This window comes from Emydura macquarii, unplaced genomic scaffold (assembly GCF_026122565.2).
Source record: "Emydura macquarii macquarii isolate MOO-44397 ecotype Brisbane River unplaced genomic scaffold, CSIRO-AGI_Emac_v2 contig_71, whole genome shotgun sequence".
Taxonomy (NCBI): domain Eukaryota; kingdom Metazoa; phylum Chordata; order Testudines; family Chelidae; genus Emydura; species Emydura macquarii.
Genome location: NW_027130208.1, coordinates 10,452,605 through 10,471,971, shown reverse-complemented (window position 1 = coordinate 10,471,971; position 19,367 = coordinate 10,452,605). Strand labels below are relative to the sequence as shown.

Here is a 19,367-nt window from a genome sequence, read left to right as displayed (position 1 = left end):
TAATGGAACTACTTACATGAGTAAAGCAAGCAGGCTGTGGCCCACAGAGATTTGCACAGAAATCTGTGCCACTGCTGTAAGCCCAGGACATGTCCCATCAGATTGTCAAATTTCAACCAATGCTAATCAGAATAAACATGCCTTACAATGGGAGAATCCAGCATCCAAGCTAAAAGATAATTTCCAACATAATTTCCAGAAATATTGCCTGATCCTGTAAAGGACACCCTCAGCTCCCATGGAGAGTTCACAGCACCTACCAGAACTGAACCCTTGAAATGCTGAAATGGCTGAATCATGATTATGGGAAGCACAAGTCCCAAAAGAACTACAGCAAAATAAGTGGTAGTGCGTGAGCAGTCACCCTTGTACTGTAGATCAGCTGCCTAGCTGCCAAGTGGGGTTAGAAAAGTAGGTAGCAAGTTCTTCTAGCACTACAGCCTTATATAATCTTCTTCTTAAATGTTGTAAGAGATCATTAAAAATTGATGGAAATTAAAAACATTAACAAAAGCTTATCTTTTATGGGCATGTTCAGCCAATACTAGATGAGTGCTTCTTCTATCTTGGATACTTATATGGCCCCTATTACCATAAGATCTGAGTACTCACAATCTTATTCTCATAACACACCTGTGAAGTAGAGAAGTGCAGTTATCACCATTTTACAGATGTGGAACAGAAAGACTAAGTGACTTGCCCAAAACCACATCGGAAGACAAGGACATAGCAGGTAAATTGACTCCAAGCCTTCTGAATCCCAGGCTAGAGCCCTAGCCACGGTACCAATCTTTCTGTCAAGTAGCTAGCATCTTTTTTGTGTTTTTACCAATGAGAACATGTGGCTCAAGTCCATCTAGAGCTGGGGGAGGAGAAGAACGACGATCCAAGAAGTTCTGGGGTAAAGCGTGCCGTACAGCCATTCCAATTTCCGGATGGGTATTTGCTTACAAATGTCTGATAGTTTACAAGTTTTACCTTCTCATCACACTTCCTGAGGGAAGAAATATAAAATGCTTCTCTAACTGCAAGTTCTTCTACCCATAGCTGGTTTCTCTTGGAGCCTTATGGAAGCTATGCATCATGCTGCTTTTAACTAGGAGTTTATATTACTTCAGCCTTTAATGGTTCTTTGTGAAAATACCAAATTACTACAACAGAACACAAGCCGTTTTGCAAGAATTTGAATGACAATTAACTCACTGCATGCATCAAAAATACTAATCAGGCAGTGGATGCCAGTTTTGATGAAAGTGAGGAAAGTAGAGCATTGAGTGGAGACGTAGTGCAGGCAAATTAAGGAGGAATAAAAATCAGACTGACTCTGGATTTGGAAAGAGAGAGAGGCACTGGCTCTTTTTACAAGTTTATTGCAACAAACTCTAGACAGGGTAGAATCATCACCCTGCTGTCATAGACCATAAATGATCATCCTCAGCAGAATCAGTGCATCTCTCGTGCATGGTATCCACCAACAAAGAAGAAAAAAGTAGTTGAGATTCAATTCCCCTGATTATAATATGCTCCAGTGAGTTCTGAAACAGCAGGCAAAGCAGATGTTGTGCTAACTTCTGGGCATTCATATGTGACAGCCACCTTGACTGCCCTTTTCCAGACATCTGATTTGGTTATTTGGAGAAGCAGTGACATTGATACATCTGCTAGCTCCATGTGCTCCTATAAATCAGTCATTTATAGACATATATTTTTTCTCTGGGAAAAATCTAAATCCAGTTTGGAAGATGTTTAATGAGACAGCACTACTCAAGAGCTGCCAGCAGGAGTGGTCGAAGGCTTCCTTGGAGGCTCCAGGAAGATGAGCATTCTAGCAAAGTGTAGCATTCGTACACGAGTTCTAGATTCACGTGACTAAGGGTGGGAAAGGGAAACTTTACCTCAAGCATGTTCTAACATGAGTCACTGAAAAGATGCTCTTTTAAACAAAGTCACACAAACCAAGGGCCCAGATCCTCAGCTGGTGTAACCATCATGTCTCCATTGTCTTCAATGGGTTTAGTGGTGGAGGTGCAATGTCCCCATCACTTTTTGTTGGGTGTCCCCCTCCAGGAAAAACTCAACCCATTTTAATACATTGCCCTGAACCCCTGCCACCTCTCAGGCGAGACAGCAGGCTCACATGATCAACAGTGCAGAATGCCGCAGAGAGGTCTGGGTGTATGAGAATGGATGTCTTCCCTGTATCCATTGACAGGAGGAGATCATCCATCAGTGCCACTGAAATGGTCTCAGTTCTGTGTCCTGCCCAGAATCCAGATTGTGCCAGGTCTAGAGTGCTGGCTTCAGTTAGATGAGCCTGTAGTTGGCCTTTTGCTAGCTTGTCTATGTGCTTGCTCAGGAATGGGAGGTTTGACACTGGGTGGTAGCTGGCTAGGACTGAAGCATCCTGGGTGGGTTTCTTCAAGGTTGGTGAGACTATTGCACGTTCAAAGGAGGAAGGGAAGATTTCTTCTCCAAAACGATGCTTTGGATATCTCATCAGGAATGGCACCAGTTGCTCACCACTCACTTTTACAAGACAGGAAGGACACAGGTTTGATTCAGCAGTCTTGGGTTGGACCTCCTTTAGCGTATCCAGAACGTCTTGATGAGTGAATGTACTGAATTTTGGGAATGCAGGTAGACGGTTGGTTGGTTGGTGGTGCAGATGGACAGGACCTGTGCTGTTTGAGGCGGCTTCCCAAATATGCGAGATCTTTTTCAGGAAAGTAGGATGATAGTGCACCGCAGCATTTGGCGTGGCTCTGATGCAGGTTTTAGACATTCAGGATTAATGAAGCAGTTTACCATGCTGGATAATTCTGTGGGAAGGGATTCGGTACCTCCACAGAGCACTTGTGCAGCTCTGATGCAGGTTGTAGGCATTCAGGGTTAATGAAGCATTTTACCACCCTGGATAACTCCTTGGGGAGCCATTTGCACCCTCAGTAGAGGCTGATAGTAAGGTTCACTTGGCCTGCAATACAGCCTCAGCATAGGCTTTGACGAATGTGTTATGTTTCATCGTGTCTGAATAAGCCTTTGTTTTCCACTATCAGTGCTCGAGTTTCTGCCCCTCTCTCCTCATCCATCACAGGGTGTCAGAAAACCAAGGAAATCTGCGTGAGCAATGGGGAGGTAGGGGTCATTTGGGGTGGGGGGTGGCAGTGTGTCAAGGCTAGGGTAGAATGGTAATGATTCACTAGATCCTTGACTCCTTTAGTAGGCTTTGGAAATTGGAGTCCATGAATCTTTGTGGTCAAATCAGGATCACTGGCCTTTCTTGCTGCCTGGATCCTGGAAGGTGTCCGACCACTGCCCTAATGAGTTGATAGTTTGTCCAAGACTCTGGCTGGGTTGTAATGTCCTCTATCTTAACATATAGGCTGAAAATCAGGCCAGAGGCAATGTGAAACCTCCACTAATTAAGATCAGCAGTATCATATTCAATAACCAAGGAGGTGGGTTTTTTTCTTTTTTTCCATAGGCTGCAGAAATAGCATCAAGTAAGTTTACTGAACCCTCTCATAATAAAATATAAGAAAAAAAATGTGAACTAGAAGAACATACAGATGAAAAGAGAATTGTCCCTTCAAAAGTTGTAGCCATTTTTAGCATAACCATTTTTAGCATCATAACAGATTTGTTGACCTTTGGGATTGCACCACCCCTCATGTTACCACTATGACAAAAAACAATAGCAAAAAACTTTAAAAGCATCAATATCCAACAATCAACTTGTAGAGCGCTTCAGGACAAATACCTATCGCTTTAACTAGCTGTTGATATCATGACAATTGCTAGCAAATTGTGAGTATAAAGGGGATGAGGCAATCCGATGAGTGGATCCTGTGGGCATATCTAGGTCACATATCGCCTAGGAGACTTAGTTATGGACCAGGACTTCATTGTGCTAGGTGCTGTATAAACACATCACATCACTGTAAGTATTAACATATTAAAATAAAGACAGGCATGATTATGAAATGCAATACAGGAAAGTAATAACTAATTTTAGGAGTGTGTGAATAAGCATAAAGAATACCCAAGAATCAGCTTTTTACTTGTTTAATGTAAATCAAGTTGGTTGATTATGAGTTTATGATTTCAATTAAACCTATTGTTTAGGGGAAAAGGGACAACATTTTCAATGAAAATTTCATCCCACTTTTTTCAACTAGCTATGCAGATATATTTCAAATTTGGATGGAAAAAACAGGATGAGCTTTCTGTGAAAATTTTCACAAAATTACTTACCAGTTTTTGACAAGCTCTAAGTATAATCATTTTGAGAGATTCAGCTGAAGTATAACTGAAGTTTGGTTTAGTTGGAACTGCGAAATAGACATGATGGCAGTTGCCAAATATAACTGCAAATGCTATTGGTCCAGATTTTTCCACCCTTCTGGTGGGTAGCCCCTTATTCTGTGAGTTTGAAATCTGTGCAGCTGACATCACTGACATCAACGGTAAAACAATTTGCACCAAAATCTGGATTAATCACAACTTTCTCTGAAACATAGAACCAAGGAGTCTAATCACAGCCACAAACCATTCAAGATGTTGGTGTGTGAAAAGGCCTTGTTTTTAAAAAAAAAAAAAAAAGGTGTTGGGCATATAAAAATAAATGTATGTCACTAAATGACCTGAAGTTGTATCAATAGCTCAAATCATACCTATGAATTGGCTGGATGCTAGGTGTCAAAACCAAGTAATGTATACTGTCTAGTTTCTGTCAAAGAACACCATTTTCAGATGGAATATTGTGATCATTCTAAGTTAAATCATGCATATGTTACTCATGTGAGTATTCCCATTGAAGTCAATGAGATTACTTATATGATCTAGGCAAGTTGGATTTAACCCTTTATCTATTTCCATCTGTCTGTCACAGTGCTCCATGTAGCTGTTCTGGTACTCACAATATAGAGCAATTTTATCCACTAGATCTTTCAGCGCCATCAGTTAAAACATTTGGGGGCTTCCCAGAGTATATGTATGACTTTTCCAATAGAAAAGTCATAGCAGCACAACAGGATATGGAAGTAATTGGAAGTCTGATTTTTCTCTTGTATTCTATGACTTTCATGATGAGACATTCATGAGAAAAAACATGTGCTTCTAATCAGCCAGAAATGTACTGTGCGGTACTGCTGTTGAAGTTCAAGAGTAGGGAAATCCATTCCGTTAGATCCTTTCAATGAACATTCCAGGCTATGATAAGTTTAATAAAAAAGTGCTTTATTCAACATTTATGAAACTACTGAAGACAGATGAAAGTTGTAGAAATAGGAATCTTCGCCAATCGATCAATCTGTCAAAAATGAAAGCCCAAAACGATAAGAACAAAGATAGGCTTTTCATGTACATATGATCTATTAGATGGAATGATTGAATATTCTTGCCTTTTTAATCAGAATGTTCTTACCATCATGCTATTACTTTCAAATTATTTTCTTCCATCAGCATTGAAGAGTAGAGCTTTCTTCTCTGCATAAAATTGCTGGCAATATTTTCAATGGGGGGGGGGGAAAAACCTTTTCTGCATAGTGGTGCTTATTGCAACATTTTGAATTAAAAAGAAAAATGATTTCTGCTATTTTTTTTAAATAGGGTGACCAGATGTGTGGGACAGCTTTTCGACTAATATTGATACTGACGACAAAGGAATTAGGCCAGTTTACTGAGCTTCAAGCGACTTAGATTGTAAACTCTATGGGGGCAAGGATCAGCTTTCTGTTGTATGTGGTACAGCACCTAGCACAATGTGGTCCTAGTGTGAGACTGGGGGTCCTCAGTGCTTCTGCAATTGAAATACATAAAATAATAATCTCAGTAGTCCAGGTGAGCACCTATAAAGTATATAATAGCACGATATCTCCAATATTATTTTATATTCCAATTCTTATACATCCGTACATTTTGCTTGCATTTTTGTTTAGAGCCTCATGAAGAAATGTTTTCAGTTTCTGGAAGGGAAAACATTAAATATACTGAAGCTCATCTGATTTTAATTTTAAACTAGTTCACTCTCATTGAAGATTTTGGAAATGAATTATTGCATAAGGCCTAAATGTATAACATGAATAGTAATTTGAATTAATACTAATATCCTTAATGAGTTGTTGCAAATACCCAGCCAGGTTAAACTTTTTACCAAAATGAAATCTTTTCAATTGTGCTGAACAACCCAGAATGGAATGTAGATTAATATGTATCTTGTATGTGGAAGCATTTATCATGGTGAAGTTTCTATTGATTTTTGTCAGCTAATACACTGTAAGTGCCAATGTATCTTTACAAGCTTGGAAGAGCTAGCCACAAAGATCCTGACTGCCTAAACATTGTGATTCTTCATCTTTGACCCATAGGACACATGAATTCACGATTTTTAAATAGCACGCACACGGCAGAGAAAAGGAAACTTGGCTAGCCACTATTCAGAGGTCTAACATTTTGCATACTGGGGCAGTTAGTTGTATTAATACAGCAGATATTTTTTGTTTTGTTTTGTATAAATACATAAAGCCTCCACTTTGTTGTGCTGGTATAACTCCAGATATAAAACTGGTCTAAGGAAGTGGAGACCTAGACCCACACAGTTCAGTTCAGAACCTTGAAACTTTTAACTGAGCACTATTCACATTGGGATGATACTAACACGAATATACTTACTGGCAATTTAAATGAAAAAGAATTTCTTTTGCTCTCACTGACTCCAGTGCTAACTCCCATTACACAAAAGAGGGCAGGGGGAAAGACAGATAAACCCAGATCAGAACAGGAAGAGGAGGAGGAGAAAAATTCTCTCTCTTTCTAGGCACTCGGTTTCTACAAAATAACAGACAGAAAGAGCTGCTCATTCAGGCCTGATCTAAAGCCCACTGAAGTCAGTAGAAGCCTTTCCATCAGGAAGCCTTCCATTCACTGGGCTTTGGGTCAAAGCCTCAGCTGGTGCAAGAGCTTAAATAAAATCATACAAAGACTCTTGGTGATGCTTTTCGCCATCTAAAGAAATAATTACCTATCTGTGTATCTATAGGGAGCTTTCAGTCCACTATTTCAAGAAGCCACCGATAATTTCTACAAAGGGCATTTGCCTCAAAACTAGCTTTGATCAAGCTAGTACACTAAAAATAGAAGGGTGGCAGCAGTGGCAGGGACCCCCCTCATACACAGCTGCCTGGCAGCTAGCATGTGATGCTGCCTGTGCTGCTGCCGCGGCTGCCACACCGCTATTTTAAGCACATTAGCTGGATCAAAGCTATTGTGTGTACATCTACCGGAACCGGTAATTACACTCCCACTTGCATTGCAGACATACCCTTGGAAGCCCAAAGTTCGGTTCCCAGTTGTGCCACTAACCCGCTGTGTGAACCTGTGCAAGTCACTTTACCTCTGTGTCCCCCTTTCCCTTCCCAACTTCTGCCTGTTTTGTCTATTATAGTCTTTGGGGCAGGGACTGTCTCTTCGTAGGTTTTTGACCGGTGCCTAGCACAAATGGGCTGTCTGTCAGGGTAAGATAGCTAGGAAAGGGTTAAGGGCTGCCTGCCCATCACCTGGCCCAACAAGGGATTTAAGGGAAGGGTGTGTCCTCTTTTCAAGCAGGAGAGATGCCTCTGTGGACTGCAGCCTGCTTTGGGTCGGGGGAGGGGGGGGGAATTGATTTGTTTTGTGTTTGAACAATAAATTGTGTCCTGACACAGGGGCCTGTAATGGCACTTCTGTAGTAATAATAATCCTGACCACTTGGCAAATGCTTTTGCATACAGAAAGCACATGTAAATTTGGTCTCTGCAAGGTACAGAGGGGGACATGCCATCTCCACAGGATATTAAAATCTTTTCCACCTTTTCTCCTCCCCAGTCCTACTCCTTCACACATGTGCTGTAACGGCGCAGGACTTGGCTCAAAGGGAATTGCCCATTGTCACCCAGAAAGTCTGTAGCAGAGGTGGGACTAGAACCCCTATTAATTCTCTTCAGCTTTGACCAAGAGACTGGCTGCCCTTCCTCTCTGTAGCAGTGAAATGTCACAAGCCTTCTGTCATTTCCCCATCATCTAGAAACAGCTCCCACTGTCTCCATTTAAAAGGAAAATCCAGTCTGTTCATTCTGAAGAGGACTAAACCCAGCAGAGGCGTCATAGGTATAATTGCTAGTCAGCTTTACAACTCTTTCCTACAGAGCTATTCAAACATTCGAGCTCGCTCATAGGAACATAATAAACAAAGTTATTATAAAACCATCCTATCTGTCAGCCAAAAGTCCAGTAAATCATTTATGAACGTATACATAAATAAAACTCCTCTGATCTGGGTTTGTTTTTTTTGGTTTTTTTTTGACTTCAGAAACTGAGGATAGTTCCATTTTTTTTTCCCCAAAGCTGCGGCTTTTATTTCTTAAAGAAACCTGAAAGGAATAAAATATTGAAATAAGCATAAATACAAAATAATGTTTGCAATACTGTAATTCTCTGAAATGTTGAAGGAAAACATAAAAATGTATGCTATGTAAGTTTCCAACTGAACTTGGCATGACAGTCTATCTATTATTAAACATATGCTAAAGCTCAATTTATGAATTATTAAATTCTTGTTACATTTAGATCCCAAGTAAAAAAAACACAATTTCATTCACTGTAGAAATTTCAACATCTTCATAGGACCTAAAGAATGAGAAAATACCAAAAGCTATTTTAGAAACCAACCAGCAAATGACTAGCAGTATATATATGTCTTTATCAACTTAAAGCTACCTCCATTTTAGTAGAAATTACTACATTGTGAGAAGTTAAACACCTGCTACTTGTTATCCCCCAGAAGTTTCATATCTGCATTACATAGCTCCTGTATTTGGAATAACTTGGAATACAAGAATAGGGTTGCCAACAGCTTCTCTGCTAAACTCATGATCCCCCATATCACTTCAGCTTCCAAAAAGCAAACAAACACCTGTGTAGCCTCATAGTGATTTGTCTTCCATATTTGTCTCTGAATACTTCCCACATCATCAAACATTGCTGAGGGCAAACACACAGCTCCAGCATCCCTGCCAATCCTCAGCCATTTTTTGCATGTCCTCTATGTTGTCAAGTCCCATAAGTTTTCCCATTTGAATAGTGTTCAATGGAGGCATTCTTTAAGTTGGCCCCTTTTGTGTGTGTCCAATTTATATTAAAGTATAAGCAGAGTAAGCTACCACCATAAATTGTTCTATGATACGTTCTGAAACAAGTAGATCTTGAGCAGACATAAGCTGCTTTAGCCAACTGAAAATATCTGTGGCCTGCCCAGGCAATTCCATAACTCTATAAATATTGGTGAGAAACAGGACGATTTACTCAGAAAGCAGGTGTTACTGAGCCCCCATAAGCTATGGTAACTCAAGGGCAGGACAAATTCTTTTGTCTTCATGACTTCAAGAGAGGGAGATGCATGAAGCACTAAGGTACATGGTTCACCTTCCACTATGTCCAGACCAGCGGCTCTGCTGACCACATTCTAGGAGCCACATTCTGCTCTCAGATACACCACTGTAAATCTGAAGTAACTTCACTGACTTCTTGCAGGCTCCTTTGACTGATGTCACAATGGGCCATTCAAACAGCCAGGCTTCAAAGAACCATAGAAGATTAGGGTTGGAAGGGATCACAGGAGATCATTTAGTCCAACCTCCTGCTCAAAGCAGGACCAACCCCAACTAAATCATCCCAGCCAGGGCTTTGTCAACCCGCATCTTAAAAACCTTTAAGGATGGAGATTCTACCACCTCCCCTAGATAACCCATTCCAGTGCTTCACCACCCTCCTAATTTAAAAGTTTTTCTTAATATCCAACCTAGACCTCCCCCACTGCAACTTGAGACCATTGCTCTTAGTTCTGTCATCTACTACCACTGAGAACAGCCTAGTTCCATCCTCCCTGGAACCCCCTTTCAGGTAGTTAAATGTTGATATCAAATCCCCCCTCATTCTTCTCTTCTGCAGACTAAACAAAACAGTTCCGTCAGCCTCTCCGCATAAGCCATGTGCTCCAGCCCCCTAATCATTTTTTCCCCCTTTGCTGGACTCTCTCCAATTTGTCCACATCCTTTCTGTAGTGGGGGGGCCCAAAACTGGACACAATGCTCCAAATGTGGACTCACTAGTGCTGAATAGAGGGGAATAGTCACTTACCTCGATCTGCTGGCAATGCTCCTACTAATGCATCCCGATATGCTGTTAGCCTTCTTGGCAATAAGGGCACACATCCAGCTTCTTGTCCACTGTAACCCCCAGGTCCTTTTCTGCAGAACTGCTGCCTAGTCAATCGGTCCCCAGTCTGTAGAAGTGCATGGGATTCTTCCAATCCAAGTGCAGGACTCTGCACTTGTCCTTGTTGGACCTCAGATTTTTTTAGCCCCATCCTCCAATTTGTCTAGGTCACTCTATATACTATCCCTACCCTCCAGGGTATCTACCACTCCCCCCAGCTTAGTGTCATCTGCAAACTTGCTGAGGGTGCAATCTACCCCATCCTCCAGATCATTAACGAAGGTGTTGAACAAAACCGGCCCTGGCACCAACCCCAGGGGCGCTCCACTTGTTACCTGTTGCCAACTAGACATCGAGCCTTTGACCACCACCCGTTGAGCTCAATGACTGAGCCAGCTTTTTATCCATCTTATAGTCCATTCATCCAACCCATACTTCTTTAACTTGCTGATAAGAATACTGTGGGAGACTGTATCAAAAGCTTTGCTAAAGTCAAGATATATCTCATCCACTGTTTTCCCCACATTCACAGAGTCAATCATCTGATCATGGAAGGCAATCAGGTTGGTCAGGTATGACTTGCCTTTGGTGAATCCAGGCTGACTGTTCCTGATCACCTTCCAGCAGTAAAAAGCTCCATGGCCATGCAAAGATCCCTTTATGCAGGAAGAATCATCCAATGGCTGGCTTTAGAGCAGTATTGCAAAACTGGACTGATGCAAAGAAGCCCTTCCACACTAGAGTACCTGGGGCAATATTAAAGTAATATATATCTTAATTTATCCAACAGCATCAGTTTCTCTGTTTTATATTTTTAAACGTCATATATTATATTCTTCCAAGTACAATACAGGATTGTGGGCTCTATTCAAAGGAGGGATGTTTCAGTAACGATAAGAATTTAAAGCTGAATAACTAACTTAACTGACTTAATAAAAAATGAGAGGAAACAAACTGACACCACTTATAACCCCTAATAAAAGTTATTTTACTGTGCCCTGGAGAACAGCTATTCAATTGGTTTCCGAAATTGACGCCAATATTCTTAAAAAGCTTAAAACAATAAACTGACACAGGTGCAATGGTTATTTCACAAGAGGCATATTTCAAAGACAGCTACTCAAATATGTGATCCCACTTGTAGAAAACATAATAAAAGTGTGTTATTATGAAGCTGCCATAACTGTCAGCCAAAATTACACCGACTAGCTGAGTTTTTACACAGATAAATATTCAGAGATCTGTTGAAGAACTTTTCCTAGTCAGAAAATAAATACAAAGTCAGTTTGTTGCATCTTTTTCAAAGTAATGGTTTAAAGTCTAGTTCTTAAATAACACAAAAGAAATAAATAGGCTTTAACAAAAATCTCCTATAAAAATCACAGGGGGTCAAACACTGACACAGTTAAAATAATTCTTCCTTCAGCCACTAGCTAACGCAGCAGATTCAAATCAAAGGCAGATTTTAAATGGCAATCATTATAAATGCAACATCCTATAGGCATGCTAATAATTATAATTATTTTCTTTAAGTGCTTTATCAATATTAGCAAAACGAGCCTCACGAAAGGTAAGGGCTAATAGCTCTACTTTACACCGTTTGAAATTGAGATACAAAGATTTTAAGTGCCTTTCCCAAAGCCACCCAGTGAGTCATAAGCAGATCTAAGGCAGGGAAGAACTCAAGAAGTCCTTTCCCTGCCCACTGCTCTTACCATTCATCAACCCAGCTTCCTCTAAACAGGCCGATTAAAATCTTGTACCTTCACCTTTGGGCTCTGATCTCGCATCAGGATCTGCAGCACAGTCAATAGGGCTTCCCTTGAGCGCAGGGGTTGGCCTGCATGGAGCACTCTTCAGGAGACCTCTTGGGAGAGCCAGTTAACTCAGAGGAAAAGTATAATATGGAGCAAGGCCAGATTTTTGAGCATTTTGCATCTGTAAGAGAGAAGTGGGAAGGGGAACTGATTTACCTTCTTCTAACTAATGACTTGAAGCTCACCACCTTTGGGGGGAAAAAAAATCAAAGTCTTGTTAACATTAACCCACAGGAAAACCCGGCTAAAGGACACAGCGGAACAGCTGAAAGTCCCCTGGCCTTTCCCTTACATTCAAATGATGCGTGACACTTCATGCTTCCCAGATTACATCAGCAGACTGTCAAGGCTGGAGCATCCTGTTGGGCCGTTATTCCTGTTATTGTGACACATGAGATCACCCTCAATGAATGGGAAGGTGCTCTTCTTTGTCATTCGAGTTCTTGATTGGAATACATTTTACACCGCAGTTTGCCTTTAATAGCTCTTTTAACACACTTGCTATAGCCACGCTGGGAAAAATGAGGAGGCATTTCTGCCCTCAGGCCTTTGTGAAGATTCCTGGCAAAGGCTGATCTTTTACTTGCTTTCTTCTGAAATGTGTTGAAAAGAAACAACACACACATCAAACATACCAACTACAATTTTCTCCCCTTTGTATTCTTTGCATTAGGGTCCAAATTCTCCCATCTAGCACACACTATATGCTGAGAGCTGTGCTCTAAGCATATCTGCACTGAAGGAAGGAATCCTCTCTCCAGGCTGCAGAGACCCTGTGCTGAAGCAATAGTAGGCTGTAAGGCTCCAACATACTAGTGGATCCTCTAGCCTCAATCCAGCTCGCTCTAAGAGCCACCTCTGAGCCAAGCACTACATAAGGATCGTGTACTCCTTATATAACTCATTTATATCCTCCCACGCATTGCATAGCAGAACCACATCAGTTCTGCGGCCAGGGTGGTAGAGCAATGAGCAGGATTTCACTGAGGGGAAAAACCTAACCTCCCTTCCAAGGGTGGCGAGGAACCCAGGTGCAGATTCTGAACAGCGATGGTAGGGCTTGGAGTTACAAACGATGCATGCTGCACGGCTATGAGCTACCCCCAATTATTACCACAGTTCTCAGCTTAAACAGACTCAGTTGTATCTCGTTCTTTCAGTTGGAAGCCTTCTCATCTGGAATTGGAACCTCTGCTGAGATTGATCCATGGCGTAGTTTTGGAGGGGAGAGGGACAGGAGGGGTGTTACCCCCTCAAACTGCAAGTCTCAGGCAGGCATGGAATTTGTACCCCCATGTGTGGGATCCCGTTGGCCTGACTGAAGCTGTCCTCCTCCCCCAAATATAAGAGTCAGATTATTCCTATGAATTTAACTCAAAAAATCTCAAGCTACTGCCTGGCTTAGTGGTGATTCATTTGAAGAGCACCACTGGGCAGACTGTGACATGGCATTAATGTAGGATCACGTCCCTGTGGTGACCAATTAGCACAGGCAAAAAGCTTGTTTGATCAGACAATTCAGGTTGCATCAAGACATATGCCCTCTAGTCAAATCCTTGAAAAAAGTGAAAATGAGAAGTTAAAGGAGAAATTCCCAGTATTACTTGTCACCTTTGCATCATCTCAATGTCGTCGTTAAATCTCTCCATATGCCATTTGCCTCTGTCTGAAAGCAATACATACCCCAGCTTCTTGAAACGCTCACACTGCTGTAAAACTTTAATAGCAATCTCATCTTTCCTTATATAAAAAGATTGGCAGATTTGACAGTGACGCAGTGCATTCACGTGGACAGTTGTTATGCCTTAGCATTACGGAGGTTCTTGCTGTGATTGTTTCAGGCTTTACTTTGGTACCTGTGTCTCCAGAGCGGCAAAGTCAGCTTTCTAACAGTGAAAAAAACACTTCCAGGATCTGGCTTTCTCTTCCTCTCTGTATTTATATAGACCATGCCTTTGTATCTTGTAAAATCATTTACTATAAAGGAGGCAGCATGGTCCAGTGGAGAACTGCACTGGGATGGGTTAAAAGACCTGCCTCTGCCACTGACCTCTGTGACTGATTCGCTTAACCTCACTGTGCCTCAGTTTCTCTACCTGTAAAATGGTGATAGTGATGCTTTCTTTTGAAAATTGATTTGAGATCAATAGATGAAAAGTGCTATATCGGGCTAACAACTTACTCTCAATTCTATCTAGTTTAATGAACAGGCTGTAAATAGTGTAAAATATGGGTGCTAAGCTTCTGACTGGCACTAGGAAAATCAATTGCATTGGTCACCTGTGTAGAGGGTTCCAAGCTGCGAAATGTACTACCAGTCAAAAGCATCTCATGCATTTAATTCTCAAAACTACAGGCATGTTTCTCATTTATTAAAAGCACTTTTCAGCATCAAACGATCACAACATAATTGTCCAGTCTGGTTCAAAATGTAAAAGAAGCTCAGTCAGACATGTTTTTACCATCTGGCTTTGTACATCATTGAAGCATTTGTGAATAAAACAGAAATGATGGCTCTATAGGATATTAATGCAAAAGCTGGTACCAGAAGTCAGGCAGGAGAGCAACTTTGGGAGTTATTTTTAAGTACCAGGATATAATTCTTAAGGAAGAACCTCCCCTTTCTTCTCTCCCTCCCAGCAGGAGATCAAACTATGTACTGCTTTTCCCTTCATCTCAGACCTTGGAAAAGTGTGCAATACATAGTATTGAACAGACAGAAAATCAAGCCTATCCCAGTGTAAACCTAATGAAATTGAAGCACTCACCCCTTCAATTCCTTCAAGTCCAAAATGGTCTGCAGCTCTATAGTAATTTTTTTTTCTCTGTAGCTCTTATGAAAGCCACAAATCTCCAGTTACTTTTGATTTACAATAGAGCCAAGGTCATCCTTCTAATGAAAAAAAACAAGGTCTATATTTTCAGATACTGAGATTCAATTTATCATAGAGATCAATGACACTTTTATTCTCTGTAGAGATGAACTATCCATTTTGCAGTAAAATTATCACATTTTTTAAGACCTTAGGTAGTTGCTACATAGTTTGGAAGCCCTGTTTGCAACTGAACTTTTTAGCATTAAGGAGCCTTCAATTTCCCACCTCCCTGGCCTCAAAGACATATTCTACCGTTCTCAAATTTGTGCCACAATTTAAAAAAAAAGGGAATTAAAGACCACGTGCAAATCATCAACAACATAAGCCTTGTAGGCATGGTAAAAGACTATGCAATCAATGAATCCATTCTTGAAAGTAATTCCTCTTCATTGTTCTAAACCTGTACACCCATCTACAGCATTCTCCAAGAGATTCACATAAATCTGTCTTGCACAGATGGAGAGGCAGTAGTCTGTCTGCTGAGTATTCTAGTTGATTGCCCATCATTTGTTTTTTCTGAAGTGCTATCTGAAATTCTTCAATCTTGCATTCCTCACACACCTAAAACCGGCTTGACCTCAGTGGGGAGTAGTTGGTGTGGGAGGAATGCAGCATCAGAACTTTTAATGATACAACAACTAGCTGTGAGCCTAAAACTTGGAAGTTTGTTTGGGGAATTGTTCAGATGAGAACCACTCATCCCAGTTTTGCTGCATCCTAACATGGCAGCAGATATTATATTCAAGACAACTGCTGTGCAACCATCACAGACATACGTACTGTACGCTGCCCAGTCAACAAATATCATTTGACATTAGTAATTGTGACTAAGTCTTTCAAGTGAAAATGATGCTTGTAATCGACACTATTGGAGTGTCAGTCTTTGCCCCCACCCCACTTTGGTTGATGTTCCACCTAAGAGGATAAGAGTTTAGTAAGAGCTGAAATAATTACTCCTTTAACTTAAGCAGTAGAAACTCATACTATTACTGCTGCAGACCCCGGGTTCAAACCCCACTGACAGGTCAAACTGGGGCCGGAAGGGAGCGTTACATATGTTTTCAATAAGTCTAACTAATTTAATAAAGAATGTTACAATTTGATTGCTGACTTTGTTATGTTGGTTCATTTGCAATGGTTTATATTAACAATACAATATTGGTTCAACGTGTTCTCCTTTGATAGCCTTATAATATTTGAATACCAAACCTCTTAAATGGCTAGTTTTTGCCTACTCTTTAGCGCTATATAAGGCAATGTCATATTTTTCATCCATCGGCATACAGTGCTTCATTGATTCAGCTACATAGTACATTTCTAGTCAGATAGCTGCAGACGGCACTGGGGTCAGGGATGGTGAAATAATGTTACTTTGTATATGGCACTACGATTACTTGATGGTGATTAACTCTTGATTAAAAAAAATAAAGATGAAAGAGTGCTTTTCTGGTCTCTGTACAGTCCTGCCAACCGACCATAATTACCTCCAAAAATGGACCACTAGTATTCTTAGTAGCTTTTATTTTGGCCTTGTCTTAAGCTATTTTAGTTTACAGTTATCACAACATTGTCTCAAGGCAACAAGAAAAATGATCAATGTGATGATTACGATGCATTATGCTTTCCCTCAGGCTATTCAGCCAGCTGCTCCATGCACATCAAGTAGAATGTTTTTAGCAAGACATTCTGCTTCATATTATTTCTCTGACACTAGACCTGACTCATAGTTGCTCAGCCTTAGATGTGCTGGCCCTAAATGCATCAACGAGGTCTAAATTACGTATCCAGCATGTAAAAAGAGAATGTATAATATGCAACAGCATCTAGGAGATGACAAGGAGACAGATCTCTTGCTTATTTGTTGAAACTTCATAAATAAATCACATTGCTGTTGGTGTGATTTCTACTTTCAAAATAACACTAAAAATGAGTTGTATATAGTTCTAGTGGAAACGTATGATCTCCAAGACACTATGTAAAACCCCGGCCTACAAAAATGGTATTTGACATTACTTAATGGCATTAAGTAACAGGTTTTCTACGAATGACACAAAGGAGAATCTTTTATTAAAATTGCTGTCTTGTGCCCTGTGTCATCATTCACAGCTAAGCAAAGTGAGCACAAAACAGATGTAAAGTGCTACCAAATCAGAGCTCTCCACTAACTTGCCCTGCTGGCAGTGTTTTTTGTTCACTTTGCATGACTACACAAGGTGCACATGCTGTACACGACTGCATAAAATGCAAGGCTGTCAGGGAAATTTAGATGAATAAAGGATATTGTTATTTATCAATTAGCATTGGCCGAATCCAGCAAGACTCTGAGCACCGTTAACTCCTAGGTCCAGACACATTTGTAAGGTTGACTCTAAGCCCTACAAATGAAAAAAGTCAACCTGTTTTCCCCACCACCCAAGGAAGCCCACTCACTGGGTAGTTTAATTTAATCAAGAGAGAAAGTAATAGTTATTGAAATTCACAATACGCTAGTAATGTACAGGAACAGAGCCAGCTATTTAGTTCCTGGTCTCCTGGGACTTGATTCTGCAAGCTGCTGAGAAGCCTCTACTTCCATTGATTTCATTGGATGCTGAAGATGCTCAACAACATTCTAGTTGATATAAAAGGTATGCACCAGATCCTGGCAGCTCAGACTTACATGAAAAAGGATTGTAGGATTAGCCCCTAAAATGAATGTTTTGGTCTACTCTCAGTCTTTCCTGGGCAGTGATGGGTGCTGCTGAAGATAGTGATGCATAATTTAGCACATTTTAACACATTTGTCATTCTCTGCTAAGATATACCACAAGGTTGAAACAGCCTACACTCTGGAAAACTCTGGATCCAAGGAAAGGAAATCTTGGCATTTTCTCTTCTTATAAAAACAAACCTTGAGTTAGAAAGTTAATTAGTCTCAAGATTGTTTGTTGGATCAGAGCGTAAATTGGGAGTTGTTTACTATTCAAAACGTAGGGTGAAATCCTGGTCCCACTGAAGTCCATGAGAGTTTTGCCATAGACATCAATGGGGTTGGGATTCATCCTTACATTTTATTAAATAAAGTGAATCGGTGGGCCAGCAATTGCTGCAAAAAATCCTAATACGTTTCTCGGTACAAGAGATGGATTGAGGGGAATCAAAAGTCTGCGAACCTTAAAAAAAAGAAAGTTTTATTAAAAAAACATACATAAATATAGTCAACATATTAGAGAGGGTTTTTTTGTTGTTGTTTTGTTTGGTTTTTTTAAAAATCACATTCTTTTATCATTTTCCTGGGAACTACTTTTACTGGTGGAAGGATATGATGCATAAAATCTCACAAAACTGATTTTTATTGGTTTGTTGGGGTTTTTTTATGTTTTAAGATTAAATGTCTGACTAACAGACCATACACTAATAGTATCCAATCTTTTAATTAATAAGCTATGGGCAAACTTCTCCTGAATCATAGGATTGGAAGGAACCTCATGAGGTCATCTAATCCCGCACTTATGTATTATCTGAAGGCATTGGACTTTTGAACTTGTGCCTCAGAAAGTACCCAAGACGTGTACCTAGCCTTCTAATGCACTCCGTGGAGCAGGTTATTGTTATCATACTATGCTGCGAGACTGTAGTAATAGTACAAGACACATAGATCGCACTTTTGTGCTAAAATTACATAGTGGTTTAAAAAACTGGATAAATGTCATTATTGTAGATGGTCAGGAATTTATCACTGAAACTTTTTTTTTGTTGGAAAATTGACAGTTTGGGGGAAATGTGTCAGTTTTGACTAAACTTTCATGGGGATGGGGGAGTTCCTCAGTTACAAGATAATTTCTGCTCCAAACCAGAGAAAGAGACGGGGGGGGAACAAAAACAAAAGGAGAGCTCCCTGCTCCTCAGAATAGCCAGTTGCCCAGTGGTTCAGCTACACACCTGGGATGTAGGAAACACCGGTCTGCCTGAGTCAGAGAAGGAACTTGAATCTGGGTCTCCCGTGTTCTAGGAGAGTTCCCTAATGAAGTCAGCTATTTGGGGGAGAGTTCTCTCCCCTCTATTTTTTCCTCACAGTCTCAGTTTCATCATGATACAGAAGGAGAGGGGCCAAAATTGAAATCTTGAAAATTTTCTACAGGAAGGGAAAGCCTTTTCCCTTTAGTCACAATCACCTGTTTGTTGATGGGGAAACTGAGGCACCAATTTTTCATGAGACTTGCCCACAGTCATACAGCAACTCAGTGACAAATGAGGAAAAGAAGCTAGGTGTTCTGATTCCTCCTTCCATCTCCTGACCACCAGACTAACTTATAGCCTACTAACAAATCCAATTTGAAATAAATTAATACAGCATGATACATTTTTGCATAAGCTAATAGAAAAGGTTTTTTGTTTTTTAACAAATAAATTAGATTTCCTTTTTACTGTTTGTCTTTACTGA

At 40.5% G+C, this 19,367-nt stretch overlaps 1 long non-coding RNA gene across 5 annotated transcripts in view; it reads right to left on the bottom strand.

Moving 5' to 3' along the window:
• Window positions 1-8,319: 8,319 nt before the first annotated feature.
• The window catches only part of LOC137149144 (uncharacterized), a 375,061-nt gene continuing 364,013 nt past the window's right edge, over window positions 8,320-19,367 (bottom strand). For all 5 annotated transcript variants that reach the window (XR_010918680.1, XR_010918679.1, XR_010918684.1 and 2 more), the window contains 2 exons: window positions 11,967-12,189; window positions 8,320-8,408 (listed from right to left, as the gene is read on the bottom strand). This is a non-coding gene — a long non-coding RNA (uncharacterized lncRNA). The remainder of the gene's footprint in view (window positions 8,409-11,966; window positions 12,190-19,367) is intronic.